The 15265-nt window shown below is 37.1% G+C and overlaps 2 long non-coding RNA genes across 2 annotated transcripts; both read left to right on the top strand.

The window, feature by feature from the left end:
• The first annotated feature begins 4510 nt into the window (after positions 1–4510).
• LOC140637836 (uncharacterized) lies at positions 4511–6855 on the top strand. Its single transcript, XR_012034906.1, has 2 exons — positions 4511–4679; positions 5836–6855. It is a non-coding gene; the product is annotated as an uncharacterized lncRNA (long non-coding RNA).
• Positions 6856–9534: 2679 nt separating this feature from the next.
• LOC140637837 (uncharacterized) lies at positions 9535–15027 on the top strand. The gene is made up of 2 exons (XR_012034907.1): positions 9535–10273; positions 13945–15027. It is a non-coding gene; the product is annotated as an uncharacterized lncRNA (long non-coding RNA).
• Positions 15028–15265: the final 238 nt, after the last annotated feature.

A 15265-nucleotide genomic window follows, 5' to 3' on the forward strand; every position in this document is an offset into this window, starting at 1 on the left:
AGAAATCAAGAGTTGAAGGCTTAACCAACTGAGGCACCCAGGCCCTCTCTCACCTTCTTTTCAATCTATGCCAAGGTCTTCCTTTAACAAAAACCAACTGAAAATCATGGTGAGAGAATCCATTGATACAGTCCATAAAGATCAATGTTAGGACACAGAACAGGATTTTCAAGGTGTTGAAGGGATCTGGGGGGTAAATCATAGATATCTAGCACTGATAAGCATTATTCTAAGGAGATGCAATGAGGAAAATAACATAAAGCTATGGTTTTGTGGGAAGACAGAGGAATAAACAAGCACTCTGGAGTTTGTATGCATATGATACATGAACCTGGAAAACTAACGATCCCAGAAACTCAAGAAGTCTACCCTGGGGAGACAAAATCATCCTTAAGAAGTAGGTGTTACACAGCTCAAGGGGAAAGACAAGCATGAGATATTTTCTAGAGAAATGAAAGTTATATTGTAGTACAAGCCCTGGACAGTATTTAGCATTACTGGGCAGGGAATAGATTGTGAAAGAAAAGGGAGAGGTGGAGGTTATAAGGAAAGATGGAGAGAAAATCAGACTATGAAGAGATTTAGATCTCATACTAAGGTATATTTAATCTTGAGTGTAATGGGAGACCACCGAAAGAAGGCAATGAAATTATTATATTTGTGTTTTAGAAATATTATCCTGATTAAAGAGACACATGACTGGAGTCAAGACCAGTTAACAGTTTAGTATTTTAGAAAACAAGTGCAAGAATCGAAATAGTTTCGGGGATATGATTACAAGAATATATAAAAGACACTATCAACAGGTTTAGATGATAGTGGAAAATGAGAGAGCAAGAATGTCTCTTCCTTTTTGTTAGCCCAAACCTTACCAAATCTAGGCTCACAGATCTTCAAGTCAGATAAAAAATATTCCTTTAAAGTGTTAATTACAGTTTCTACATGCGGAATCTTTTTTTCCAATTTACCTTTCATTAGAAAATCGGGGATGTAGTCTACTGTGGGTGGCCAGGAGAACTGGTTTAAAAGTAAATTTTAAAAAGTTTTAAAATTTGTATAAAAATATTTATTTTTTATTTTTTTTGTATAAAAATAATTAAAATAATGGGGGAAGACATGGGGGGAAAGTACCTGGAAAATATTAAAATATCCTTATAAAATATTATATGTCAGTTGGTTAGGTTTATACAAGGGACACAATTATAATGAGCTCTTTCTCATAGTTTCATTAGTAATACTTTCTTGGCATGGCGCCAAAAATAGAGCCATCCCAATTCATACTTAAACTAAATCACTGAATAACAAAGCAGATTAATGGATTATTTTCAGATTTGGTTGTTAAAAAAAAAATAAGAGAAAACATAAGGTACATCATTTCTAGAACTCTCTTCCCTATTTTCTCCTGAATAAAGAAACCTTGTTAGGTGTGTCCGTTGGAGGGAGGAGGCTGCTATTCTTTGAGAAGTAAACAATACTCCTTGTAGAAAGGAGGACGTAGAAAGGACACAAGGATTGATTTAAAATGCAGCAGAGAGTAAAGAAATTAAAATGACATCCATAGTAGCTCTGTGTATTAGTATAACACATTCAGGCAAATGTTATCTTCTTCATTTTACAAATGAGGAAGCTGAAACTCTGGGAGATTTAACAACCTGCTCAAGATTAGTTAGTAATTAAATGGCAGAACTGAGACTTGAATCCAGGAAATCAGAACTCTGTAGGGCTCATTGAGAAATATCACATGGCTTTCCACATTCAAGGGTATCTTAAAATGTTGTTACTAAATTTGCTTATTAATATAATTGTTTATTAATTAGCAGGTAATGATTTTCAACTCATGTCTTAAAATTCTTCTTTAGGATTTCTAAACTTCAAAATTCTTTGCTGCATTATTTCCAGCTATGATCTCTATATTGTTCTTAAGGCGGGTTAAAAATCTGGTGTTTGAAAAATTTTGAGGTGGTACTTAAAGCCTGAGAGTTTCAAAGCTATTGGCTTACATGCCGAAGCATAAAACCAGCAATTTCACTTTGAACATTTTGGAGGCCAACAGATGTAACTGTGTAGAAATTACATTACCTATTAAAAAATATTTCATTTCTTCCTTAGTAAAAGGAGAACCCTAATATACCACTCTTAAAAATTTTACGAAACCGATAGGAGATATCTATGTCTGTATCTATCTATCTATCATCTATCTATCTATCTATCTATCTATCTATCTATCTATCTAAAGGGATTTGTTAAAAGGAATTGGCTCAGGGACACCTGGGTGGCTCAGTGGTTGAGGGTCTGCCTTCGGCTCAGGTCATGATCCTGGGGTCCTGGGATCAAGTCCCGCATTGGGCTCCCCACAGGGAGCCTGCTTCTCCCTCTGTCCACATCGCTGCCTCTCTCTCTGTTTCTCTCATGAATAAATAAATAAAAATATTGAAAAAAAAATAAAGGGAGTTGGCTCATGTAATCATGGAAGCTGAAAAATCCCATGATCTGTCATCGTCAAGCTGGAAACCCATAAGAGCTGGTGGTGTCATTCAGTCTAACTACAGAGGCCTAAGAACCTGGAGTGTCATGGTTAGAAGACTGATGTCTCAGCTCAAGTAATTAGAAAAGAAGGGCCAAATTCTTCCTTCCTCCATTTTTTTGTTCTCTTTAGGACTTCCCACCAATTGTATGATACCCACATTGAGGAGGGCACACTGCTTTACCAAGTCCAAACTGCTTCTGAGTTTGGCAAAAATAAAGTATTCAGTACAGGAGAACTGGAGGGGGATGGAAGAAGTGCTGCAGAAGGTCATGATTTGGTGCCACTTTAATGTCCTTGGAGAGATAGGATTAAAGAATCAAACCCATGTTTTCCAGTTTCATGATGAATATGATATCACCACAGGACTAACACATGTAGCCTAATCCTTTAGTACATTTATAATAGTCGTATTTTCAGGTTTTGACTTTCTAATTCAGCATTCAACATATCCCAGATTAAAATTATTACTCCCTGTCTGAGCCAGCAATCTAATTGACTAACAATTGGATCAATAGTACAAATGAGAGCAATTGATGAGCTCAAAACATAGTGATTATTAGAATAAGGCCAGAAAACAAAAAAGGCACTGAACCCCCAAATCCTAGAATCACAGTTGCACAGTTAAGAAATTTTTTATAAGACCAATGTACCAGGCAGAGAATTAAATGTGTCCAGTAATATGTAATTTGTTTAATGAAAGGAAATCTTTCAATCTCCCATCTCACATCCCAGTATCCATGGATATCCAACTTCTTAAAAATTATTTTTAGAAAGCCTCTCATTTTAAACTAACATCTTGTTTGGCAGATATGCTAATTTAAATAGTTAAATACTATTGCCAGTTTCCAGAAAGAGATGGTCAACACTCTACAACTAAAGATCTAAACTTTGGCCAATCAAAGTCAGCTTTTTACCTCAAACTTGGGGAAAAAAATTATGGGAAGTACTGTGCCAGGACTCAAATGAACTAAATTTGAGTCAGGATTAGAATACCTCAGTGTGACACAAAAATACAAAATGAATAATAAGTGCTTATAAAAAGATAATGTTTTAATGACAGCTTATAAGACAGCCTTAAGTGCATGATTATGAACCCCAATCCATTCAACCACCATTTCTGTTGAGAAAGCCTCATTTCATTAGAATATATAGAGATTCTACACAATACAGTGTGATTAGGATGAAAAGAAAAAATTTGTAACAGTACTACCAACCAGGGGAAAAGTTGTGTGTGTGTGTGTGTGTGTGTGTGTGTGCATTCAGGCTAATTAATATGGGCTCTAAAGCAAGGCCTGGACTCAGGGTACTTAAATCTGAGTTTATGCCTAAAATATACAATCGGGAATTACTAAACAATCTCTCTCTCTCTTTTTTTGTGTCTCTTTCTCTGAAATGAGCCCTTGCTCATTAAGAAATCTAAACTAGCCTGAGGACAAAAGGGAAGTAAATGAACAGTCCAACAAGGACTAGGATTCAACAGTGATATGAGAAGCTGGGACAACTTGGAACACAAAAAGAGATGCAGGTGTGGCCCCATCTCTCATAGACACTCTTAACACATGGCCTTACCCTAAATTTCTGAACAAAATAAATACAAGAATCTACTTTTCCATCTTGTGAATATTACTGAAATCAAAATTACAAATAGGAAAAACAATCTGCATCATTACTAGACACATCTATGGCAGGTTAAATTCATTTGGTCAATATAGAAGCCAATCTATAGACTTAAGGAATTTCTGCGGGATATAGTACATATGGGAAAATGTTTTTGTGACATAATAAGAAAAACATATACTTGGTCTCTGCCTCTGGTTCCTAAAAAGAGCTTTTAAAACCCCTGGGATTTCCTAAGAGACAGAGAGGAACACCTTTTGTCACTCATAATAAGCACCTTTCAATCATAACTGATTTTATGCTAATGAGGTAACTCTCATGGGCCCCTAGGTAGCTTCAGAATGGCGCTGGTTGCCAGAGGAACCAACATAATTAGAGATATGGAACTTTCAGCTGCATTCCCCAATCCCTGGAGAGCTCAGAAGCACTGGAGATGGAGTTGATCACCAATTGCCAATGATTCAACCAATAATGCCTCTGTTATGGAACCTCCATCCAAATGCTAAACTAAAGAATTTGGAGAACTTCTGGGTTGGTAAGCACATCCACATGACAAGAGACTGGCAAACCCAACTCTACAAGGACAGGAGCTCCTCCTCTCAGGACACTTCTAGACCTAGCTCCATGTAACTCTCCTAGCTGTTCACTTGTATCCTTTATAATAGTGTTTATAATAAACTGATAATAAGTAAGGCATTTCCTTGGGTTCTGTGAGCCACTAACAGCAAATTATCCCCCTGAGGAAGCGGATGTAGCCAAGTGATACAGAAACGTGTGTAACCTTGGAACCCATAACTTGTGATTGGCATCTGAAGTGGAGGAGCAATCTTATAAAAAATTGAGCCCATAACTGGTGTGGTTTGGGATGACTCAGGGTAGTTAATACCTGAATTGAATGAAATCATAGAACACCCAGTTGGTATCCATAGAAAATTGTTTAGAGCCAGAGGTGTTGTGAGTAAAGTTTTCCTTTAGTTTCAAAGGCTGATAATAAGTCACAGATTTCATTCAAGGAAGATTTTAGCATATGGATAATAAGGAAGACCTGAGAAATCCTTCATTATATTGTTCTTGTAAATGGAGAACTGGAGGTAATATCAAGGTAAGGGCCTGTCCAGAAGCACACCAGCTAAATTCCCTTTTGTAGCTTTCAAACCTTGGTTGAGATATGACCCTTACCAGTGTAGATCACTCCCACAAGTCAATGGGCACAACGATAAGAAGAGTGCTTTGCAAGCCTGCAAAGCAAAGAAATAAAACCAGGGTGGCAGCTTTTCTGCAGTAATCCATGATGTATGAGACAAATTCTACCCCAAAACTAAAGGTAATAATACAGACATTTATATAAAGTGGTCACTCTGTATCAGACCTCTACTCAGCGGCCTATTTAATCCTAACAAACCATGAAATAGGTACTATCAGTATTCCTGTTTTATGGATGAACAAACTGAGGCACAGAGAGCCTCAGTACTTTATCTAAAAGCCACAAAGCGAGTTAAGCAGCAGTGCTGTCATTTAACTTGAGCAGCCTGGCTCTATAATTCCAATGAAGGAATTTAAAGGAATGAAAAGTAAGAGGGGCTTAAGTAAAAAGAGAGAGAGAGAGAGAGAGAAATGGATTTTAACTTACATAAAATTCAGAAATAAGCAATTCACGGATAGCATGGTGACTTCTTTCTACAAATCCTTAGGTCTCATTGTTCCACTTTGTCTAAACACCAATCCCAAGATTAATTACTTCATGGAGCAACATGGAGCTTCATCCATCAGATCAGGGCTTCAAGCAGCAGGATGGAAAAGGAGACATTTTCAGACCTCAGACTTCAATGCTTCAACATATACTCCTACACACATCTAAATGTCAAAAAAATTTTCTTTTTTTTTTTTTTTTATTAATCACAACTTTTATAACAGAGAAGTCTCAACCTAGCAGACAAGAAAAGCCATCAGAAAGTACTCTATTGTGATGAGAAACAAGATTGATTTCTTGAAGATTGTCATGCTACAAAATAAAAGCTATGAGTAGAATTCAGGGAACATTTACAGGACAAGACAGAAATGATCAGATAAGGAAAACATGGAAGAAAAGATGGAAGTGCATAAAGGTCAGATTCAGGAAGTCCAAACTTAAGGCAATAAAACATTTTAGAAAGAAGAAACAGAATAGATATAAGAAAAAAAAGGAAGAAATTATTCTCAACTCTACAGAGATTGTTTATTTTAAAAACCAAGAGTACATACCATGCTCTGGCCAAACTTAAAATCACACTTAAAATGGCCCTAGTGAAATTGGAAACTTCAAAGATACAGAAGAATTCTGCAAACATCGAGGGGGCAAAAAGCACATTCTAAGAAAAGAAATGCAAAGCATGACTCTACATTTTTGCAACCCTAAAGGATACAAGAAAAGGGGGCAACTCTAGCTTTATGAGGGGAAATGTTTTGACCCAAGAATTCTATTTCCAGCCAATTTGTCATTCATTTATGAAGACAAGAGCAAGCAACTCTTTAATGTGCAAGGGCTTAATCCTATGCCACCCAGTTTGTGTTCTTTCCAGGGTAAGCTATTAAACTGCCAGAAGATCTATTCCAAAATGATGAAACATGAATCAAATTATAATGAGAACACCATGGTTGAAAATAACTGACAGTTTGAGCCGTTAAGTGTGTTAACTATTTGGGGATAAATTTCAATATTATTTTTAATATGACTAAGATTTGGTAAGAGATTTTCTTTGAAATGTAAAAAAAAAGTCATGAACTTTATAATTTCAAATGAGATAAGTACTGGTAAGGTGTGAGCGGAGGGGGTGGGAAGTGTTGGAAACATCTCAAAACCTTCACATTTACAAAAGAAAATAGAAAAATGTTAAACTGACTCCAATGATAAATTTAATGTATATTTGAGTGTGTGCTTGTAAATTGTAAAGTAAACATTAGTAGAATTAAAAATAAAAATTATGGTAGGAAAAAGCATTCATTCAGTAGTTTGGGACCTGCATATGGCTGCCTTGCTCCATCCCCTTTATTGATTCTAATCTATCTACTTTCCTTAGAATCCAGTATAATTCCAATAGATGAGATTCATATGGGCTTTATTCTTTTTGGGTTGGTAAGAACCTGGAAACCCAAATCAGAGAGCCCACAAAGAAAGTTATAAAGCACTGCATATTTGGAATACCTTGGCCCAGAGAAGAGTATAGTTCTCTCAGGATAAGTTTAAAATTGATGTCACTTTAGTGTACACGGTACCTGCTCAAGAGGCCAAAAAGCAGCTGAATGGGTGGATTGCATCTTCTGGCATCTGAGGCCTGTCTGATGCTACATGGCTCGCCTACATAAAGATCACATCTTTTTCTTACTTTTGGGGATGCCACCAATTAGAATCCTGTAACAATCAGACCAATTACCAATCAGGCTAGAAGAAAAATAATATTACAACTTTAGTTGTTCAGAAACTGGAGATAATATCGGTCAGAACCCTTAAGCCATGGGGTGCCTGAGTGGGGCTGTTGGTTAAGCATTCAACTCTTGATTTCAGCTTAGGTCATGATCTTAGGGTCATGGGATCAAAGCCTCCCCCCCCCTCCCTTTCTGGCTCCATGCTTAGCAGGGAGTCGGCTTATGTTCATCTCTCCCTCTACCCCTCCCTGTGTGTGTGCACACACGTATGCTCTCTCTCTCTAAAATAAATAAATAAACCTTAAAAAAAGAGAACTGTTAAGCCCTGAATCAATTGATCTGAATCAATATTCCAATTGATTCAGAACTGTTGAAAAGAGATAGGCATGAAGCGGCAAAGAGAACCAGTAAAAACACCTTGGAAGATGCAAATGTAGCATGAAGGTGTGCACATGCACACAAACACATGCATGGATGCACATATGTGGAATGGTTGGGCACAAACTCATGATTTCCAACCTGAATAGTTTGTTCAAGAAGAGTAAGGATATGGTTGAAATGTGACTTGGTGACTCGAAATAGTAAATAGAATAAATGTTCATTTTAAAATTCAGACCAAAAAAAAAAAAAAAAGAATTAACAAAAAGAGAAATAAAAAAAGGGAAGTGGAGTGAAATATGAGACTGACAGGATAGATCCAGGAAACTTAGCATGAGATTAATCAAAATTCCAAGCTGTAAATTAAAAAGGAAAAGATGGATGATGGGCAGTAATTAAACAAATCATTAAAGAAGTTCTCTTAAGTGAAAAAAGAACTGAAGTTGTTGATTGAAAAGGCTCACTGTGTTCTAAGAAAGCATGATTAGAAAAAACACACATATAGATAGATACAGGTAATTTTTTTATTCTAAAAATACTAAGAACATGTTACATAATTCTTGAAAGAAAGGACAAGTTTCTGACAAAGGCAAAAGAATCAGACTGGCATCAGACTTCTCATCTGCAACACTGCAAGTTATAAGAAAATCTATCAATAGGTATCTTATAGATTTCCAAGAGGCAGAAATCCAACCCAAAGTTCCTATAAACAGATTATTATTCACTTATTATGGTAAAAATATTTTTGTGCATATACAATATTTTTAAAAAATATTATCCAAGGACCTCAATCTAAGGAAATAATTGAGAACAGGTTGAATTAAATAAACAATAAATCAGAATAGGTACCTAAAGATGGAAAAAAAGATCATTCATATTCACATGATACAGGCACATAAAGAGACAAGTCAGTGGACAGAAAAAGAAAAGAGATTCTAGTACATATGGAAGTTTAACAGGGCATTTCTACTCAGTAGGAAAAGATAAAATTATTTAATAAGTTGTGCTATTTAAAAGAAAAAGTTACATGGCCAGTCATTGGAAGATAATAAAATTAAGCACAATGATTTTCCTCATAAAATTAAATTATAGCTATGTTAACACCTTAAAAATATTAAATAGTCTTCTGCAAAATAACCTAGGAGATTACATATGAAATTCAGGGATAGGAGTGGTCAGCTTCCTAAAACTGGAAATGTAGAAGCTCTAGAACAAGTCATATTTGACTACATAAAAATTCTAAAAATCTTTGAATGTTAAGTTATATCATAAATAAAATCAATAGACCAAAACATAAATTATATATAATATTATAAATATAAATAATAATCTTTATATATATATCATACAAAGGCAGAGGTTTATACCTATAATGTATACAAAACTCTTACAAATTCACTAGACAGCAATAAAAATTCTTTTAGAAAAATAAACCCATCATGTGAAGAGGCAATTCATAGATAAGCAAATCAAAATGGCCAATAAACATACAAAGCTGCCCAAACACATTAATCCAAAAAAAAAAAAAAAGAAGATGCTAATGAGTTATCATCACTTCACACCTATCAGGGAGGAAAACAGTGAAACAACTGAGAATACTAATACTGGTGGGCATGTGAAAAACGTCTCTCACACACTAGCAGTGAGTGTGTAGTCACATAGCCTTTATTATTTATTTATTTATTTATTTATTTATTTATTTATTTGACACATAGCCTTTAAAACAAGCAAGAAAACTCTATTAAAATTAAAGTGCACATACGCTTTGATACAGTAATCTCACTTCTGGGAATCTGTCATATTGAAAGAAAATTTTAAAAATCACATAAGGATTTATATACCTAGTTGTACATGAGTGTGGCATGGGAAAAAAAAAAAACACAAATGAAACTGTAAAGCAGTGAATAAATGATCACTACGGGGATGATTTGATACGTTATATATTAAAAACACAAAGTGGGGCTAAAAAAAAATTATGAAACTTAAGACATAAAGTGGTCATCAATAATGAGACAAAGTGACCAAGAGGTATCACGTTCCTGTTGGTGTGATACGGAGAAGGGGCTGGTATCACCAGTGTAGTATCCCTGCCAGAAATGTGTAGCCCAAATCTAATCATGAGGAAACGACTAAGCAATGTCTGCATTCTACTGCCATAGACCCAAACTCCTCAAAAAAGTCAATGTCATAAAAGATAAAATTGATTAGAGAAATATTTAATATTCAGGGAGAACATAGAGATGTGACAACTAAATGTGATGCATGATCCCTGCTTGGATCCTAGATGAAAAACAAAACTAAAAAGAATATGTGAGACAGCTGAGGACACTGCCTGAGAATTATTTTACGGTAATTGCATTAATGTGAAATATCGTGGGTGTGATCATTGACTTGTGGTTACATAGGAGGCTGTGCTGATTCTTACGGGATGCTTACTGAGATATATTATACTATGCAGAAGTATAATAATGTTAACAATTCTCAAATGGTTTAGTTAAATGTTAACAATTGGTTAACGTAAGAGGTAGATGGATGCTCCTTCCACTATTCCTGCCACTTCTCTGTGGGTCTAGGATGCTTCCACATAAAAAGTTAACAAAACACAGGCACACAAATTGCAAAATGGGTGAAGAGATGACCTAAACGAGACAAAACACACCTGCTTGAAGAAAACCAAACCAAACCTGGACTACAGTGTTACCCAGTTCTGAAATTCTGCAGGGGGAGGGTTCTCATCCCTGGGAAACTGCAGGATTCTTCTTGTGACCAGGGGAGATGTGATCGCTTTGTGCCTGAGAAGAAAAGGAAAAGAGACAGTGGGCTCAGACCCCAGCGCTGCCTTTTCCACCCCTCCTGACCCCTGCACTGCACAACCTGATAGATGTAAAATATAAACTCCAGATTCACGTAGTGTCCACTGGTAACTGCCTCTGTTCAGGTGAATTTGAAACTGATCTTGAGCTGGTCAAGCCTCCCTAGTGATGTTTGAGGTAAAGCGTTGTGGCCATGCCAACTAGTAAGGTGCAAGGAAAGAAAGCTACCTCGCAGACACTAAATTGCACAGGTGCTTAGTCATGTTGCCATAAGAATCTTTTAAAAATAATCAAGTTAACACTAAATTTAATGAATTTGTACCCTCTGAAAAATGAGATAATTCATTTGGAAATTCACCAGGCTTTCTTTGAGAAAATGGATACTATATATGTATATATTCACTGACACCTGGCACGTCTGAGATCATGTATACCAAATTTTAGCCTGGAGGGAATTTTTACCAAGAAGTTATAAACCTCTGAAAATAGAGGTTAATAGGAAATGCTGAAACATCCTTAATGACAAGGTTGCTATGGCAACAATATAAGCTTACCACTAGCATCAAATATCTGCTGCATTTAGGGCTCCTTGTCTCCTTTGATAAGTTTTCCCTGAGTGAAATAAAAGCATCAATTGACTAGCTCAGGAAGACTTTTCTCCCTGTGTCATAGAATCGGTGACTTACTGTGTAATTAGGTGAGCTAGTCAGACGGGAAGGAGAAGATCGAAAGAGAAAGAACCAGAGGATGCCCAAACCTCCGTTTTCCAGGGGAACTGGGTTGCACTAACCCAGGGCACTGGGAGGAACACTTATAAGAAGCAAGGCCGAGGCAGAGGGAAAAAATAAAACAGCTGAATTAGCATGCAAAAAGCAATCATGCACAGTCATTGTTTTTGGAAAGGGCTCAAAGAACAGGCCAGGCACATTTCTACAGGATTTTTGAAAATCCATTTTTAGTATTTCTAGAGCTGTGGTTCACAGAGTGTGGTCCTCAGTGCCCCTCCAGGTGGTCAGCAGCCCAGTCCCTGGTGGAGTTGATGTTTGTCATGTGAATATGTGGTCCTTCTGTTCCTGGCAACTATTAATAAAGTACTTGCTTCATGTAATCAAAACCAGCCACACTTTATTGGCATCCCATCCAGACCCTCAGCATCCCTCTTGCTAATCCCAAAGAGATGGCTCCGAGCATTGCAAACAGAATAGGAGTGGCACAACTTGGTCAGGAGTGCTTTTATTTTTACCTGATTGAAACTGGTCATTTGAGAGTAATACCAGCACATTGTCAGGAAATGTTAACCCTTTCTCTGTCCTTGGTGGTCGCAGAAGGCATTAGAGGGTGGGATAGTTCTTATTTTATAGGTGACGAAACTGAAATAGCAAAAATCAAATTGTTCCCTTAAGGTCCGGAACAATGGAGTCTACAATACAGTCCAAATTCTTGAGGCTTTCTCTTCCCTGGCAGATACACTGCACTGAGTCTAATTCTGAGGCCTAACTCATCTTGTGGGACATTCAAGAAAAATCAAGTCATGAAACTTGAGAATAAAGCGAAGGGTGGTTCTACTTACCATGCCACGGAAGTCGTATGGGGGAGCACGGGCTGACAGCGTGTGTAGACAGAGATCTGGCTTCCACAGGACAATGGTTTTAAAAGAGTCTAGGGTCAGCCATGTGAACAGGGTTCAAAAATAGTTACACAAAGAAGGGTTCTTTTTAATGACCGCCGGTAGAGTCCAAGCTGGGCGTACAGAACATACCATTTAGGTTAATGTAGACTTCCGGTAGCAGAGGCTCCAGTTGTCCACTAAAATCCATCCTTTCACCTTCTAATGAAATTCGTGTACTTTCCACCATTTTCTGTGGGTAACAGTGGTCTTGGGGATAGAACTGGAGTGGAAGTGAGATATGCCATTCCTAGGTGTGGCCCTCAGGACACTGGTCTACACAACTTCATGCTCATTTCCTCTTCTGAAGAGCTGAGTGAGAGTCAGCTTGAAGCATGGAGATGAGGACAGTATTCTCAGTGGGGACAGAGGGATGGCTTGGAAGAAACCTGCATCTCTGAATGAACATGCTGTCCTCACCTCTATCCTGCCTGCTTATCTGAGGTCTATTATGAGAGAAAATTAGCATCTATTTCTATAAGCAACTATATTTTTTGGTCTTTTTACGCAGCAACTTGGTATCATCCTAGTCCTTCCAGTGGTAGGATTTCTAAAATACAGCAGAACTAGGATTTGCCTTATTTCTATCTTTGGTGGCATATGGGCACCTCTGTACTTTCTGAGAAGTGAAAAAGTAAGAAGGAGGTGACTTTGAGAAGCTCATTTTAGCGACTGCACTTCTCTGAAACCAGAAAATAATGTGCCCAAAATCAAGGGGTATTTTTTAAATGAATGTCTAGAATGATGGAATCGAGAGCATGTGTGAATGACATTAAGTGGTTCGTATTGCTTACATCTTAGACGCCCGGAATAGTTCAGTGTGAGCTTGATAAATTAGGGAAATTGGCAGGAAAAACTAGGAGAAGGGAAAATAGGGCAAGGGCAAGCTGTGACAATCAGAAGCCAGAAACAAAACGCAGAGATTAAAGGTAGGGGCTGTCTGCATGCGCACAACCACAACAGAAAGTCTGGAGTGAATGCCAACCTGTGAGTGAATAGCAGTCAGCAAAACGGTGCTGTTATTTAAAGGGCTGAGATGGTAATATATTAACAAGAGTATGACACGCCAACTCCAGGAAGTAATATTTCCTCTGCATTGGCATCAGTGAAGACCGTAATAAAGGACAGTGTCTAGTTTTGTTCTCACACTTTGAGGAATGTAGCAGAACTGGAGAGAGTCCAGCAAAGAGTAACAAAAATGATGAAAGGGTGGGGAAAATAGAACCTGAGAGGAAAGGTTAATAACTAGGATTGTTTAGGCTAAGGGAGTAAGGAGGCTAAAGAGGGACTTAATATCTGTTTAAATATATGCCCGGCTATTCTAATGAGCGTGCTGTGCTGACTAGCTCTTCCACCTGGACCTAATGAGACAGGAAAAGGCAGTGGGGGGTGGGCATGGGGTGGCATTTACACTGCAGCCGTAGATTTGCTTTAGATATAAAGAAACATTTGGGGGAGGGGGGTATTTGTTCTATACAGAAATATTCTATGAAGGCATTTGGTGCAATAGTTTTTTGTTTTTTTTTTTTTTTTTCCCCCAGGATATCTAAGTCTGCAGTGCAATTGGCATTTACTTGGCGTCAGAGGCTAGGAGCTGATGAGACTGAGCCAGCCCCTGGGAATGGTCACATTTACCTTCAGGAGGGATAAATAAAAAAGGCTCACAGGGCATATTTTATAAGACTTCAGCCACAGGAGGGAAAAATGTTTATATCCATTAATCTCATGTCCTCTTTCAGCCCCAGTTTTGTATTTATCATTTGGGTGGAAACAGTAACAGAGAAGGGTTATTGGGATTTGAATCTGTACTCTCCCATTTGCCCTGGTGAGTGCCAAATGTTCACCCAAAATGTTGGGTTTTGCCCTTTGGCTAAGCCCGGTCTAGAGTAGTGGTTCTCAAAATGTCATCCATAGAACCCCTGGGTATAGCCGAAATAATTTCAAAAGTCTGCAAAATCAAAGTTTTTTTTATATAAGTAGTAAGATGTTATTTGTCATTTCCACTGCAATAACTTTTGCACTGATGATTTAAAAGCAATAGTGAATGAAACTCCTGGCACCCTAGCAGGAATTAAGGCAGTGGCACCTAACTGTAACGGTGGTCATCACGTTCCTTGAGGTATTCAAAGTAAAAAACAGAATGTAATCATTTCCTATTGTATAAGGAGATTTATCAACATTCAGAAACTTTGCATCACTCTATGAACCAATATTTTACAAACCCTCAATGTATTATGTTACAGAATCATGCATGAGTAGAAGATCCATTCTAAGTGTAATTTAGTCGAATAGTTTTGTTTTTGTTTTTGTGTTTTCAGTCAATAGTTTTAATAGAGTGGAGAATGAAGTGTTTATGAGATGGTTTCAGATTCTATCTTATAATCAACTTTAAGAAACTACCATATGTCAAGGTGGGGCATAATATCAAAGAAGAATATTTACAGTTATCTACTGAAATATACCTTCTTTCTTTTGCCAACTACCTATCTGCATGAGGCCAGATTTTCTTTACATGCTTCCAAACAGCATTTCACAAAAGGTGAAATGCAAAGGGGAATATGCCACTCTTCTCACAGATTTTTTGTTGTTGTGAAGAAATATTTTTAATAAAAATATGTTATTTATGTTATGGTGTGGGTTTATTATGATTTTAAATAAATATTTTGAAAATTTTTCAGTTTTAATCTCTAAATGTGGTATTGATATGTATGGCTCACTTAAAAAAAGAAGAAAAAGCTCTTTAGACTCCCCACTAATTTGTTAGTGTTAAAGGATACCTGACTTCAAAACCTTTGAGAACACCTAATTTAGAAATTTACCTTATGCCTCATACTTCTCTAAGTTCTATTATTGGACTATTAC

The sequence above is a fragment of the Canis lupus genome, chromosome 8, assembly GCF_048164855.1.
Source record: "Canis lupus baileyi chromosome 8, mCanLup2.hap1, whole genome shotgun sequence".
NCBI classification, from domain to species: domain Eukaryota; kingdom Metazoa; phylum Chordata; class Mammalia; order Carnivora; family Canidae; genus Canis; species Canis lupus.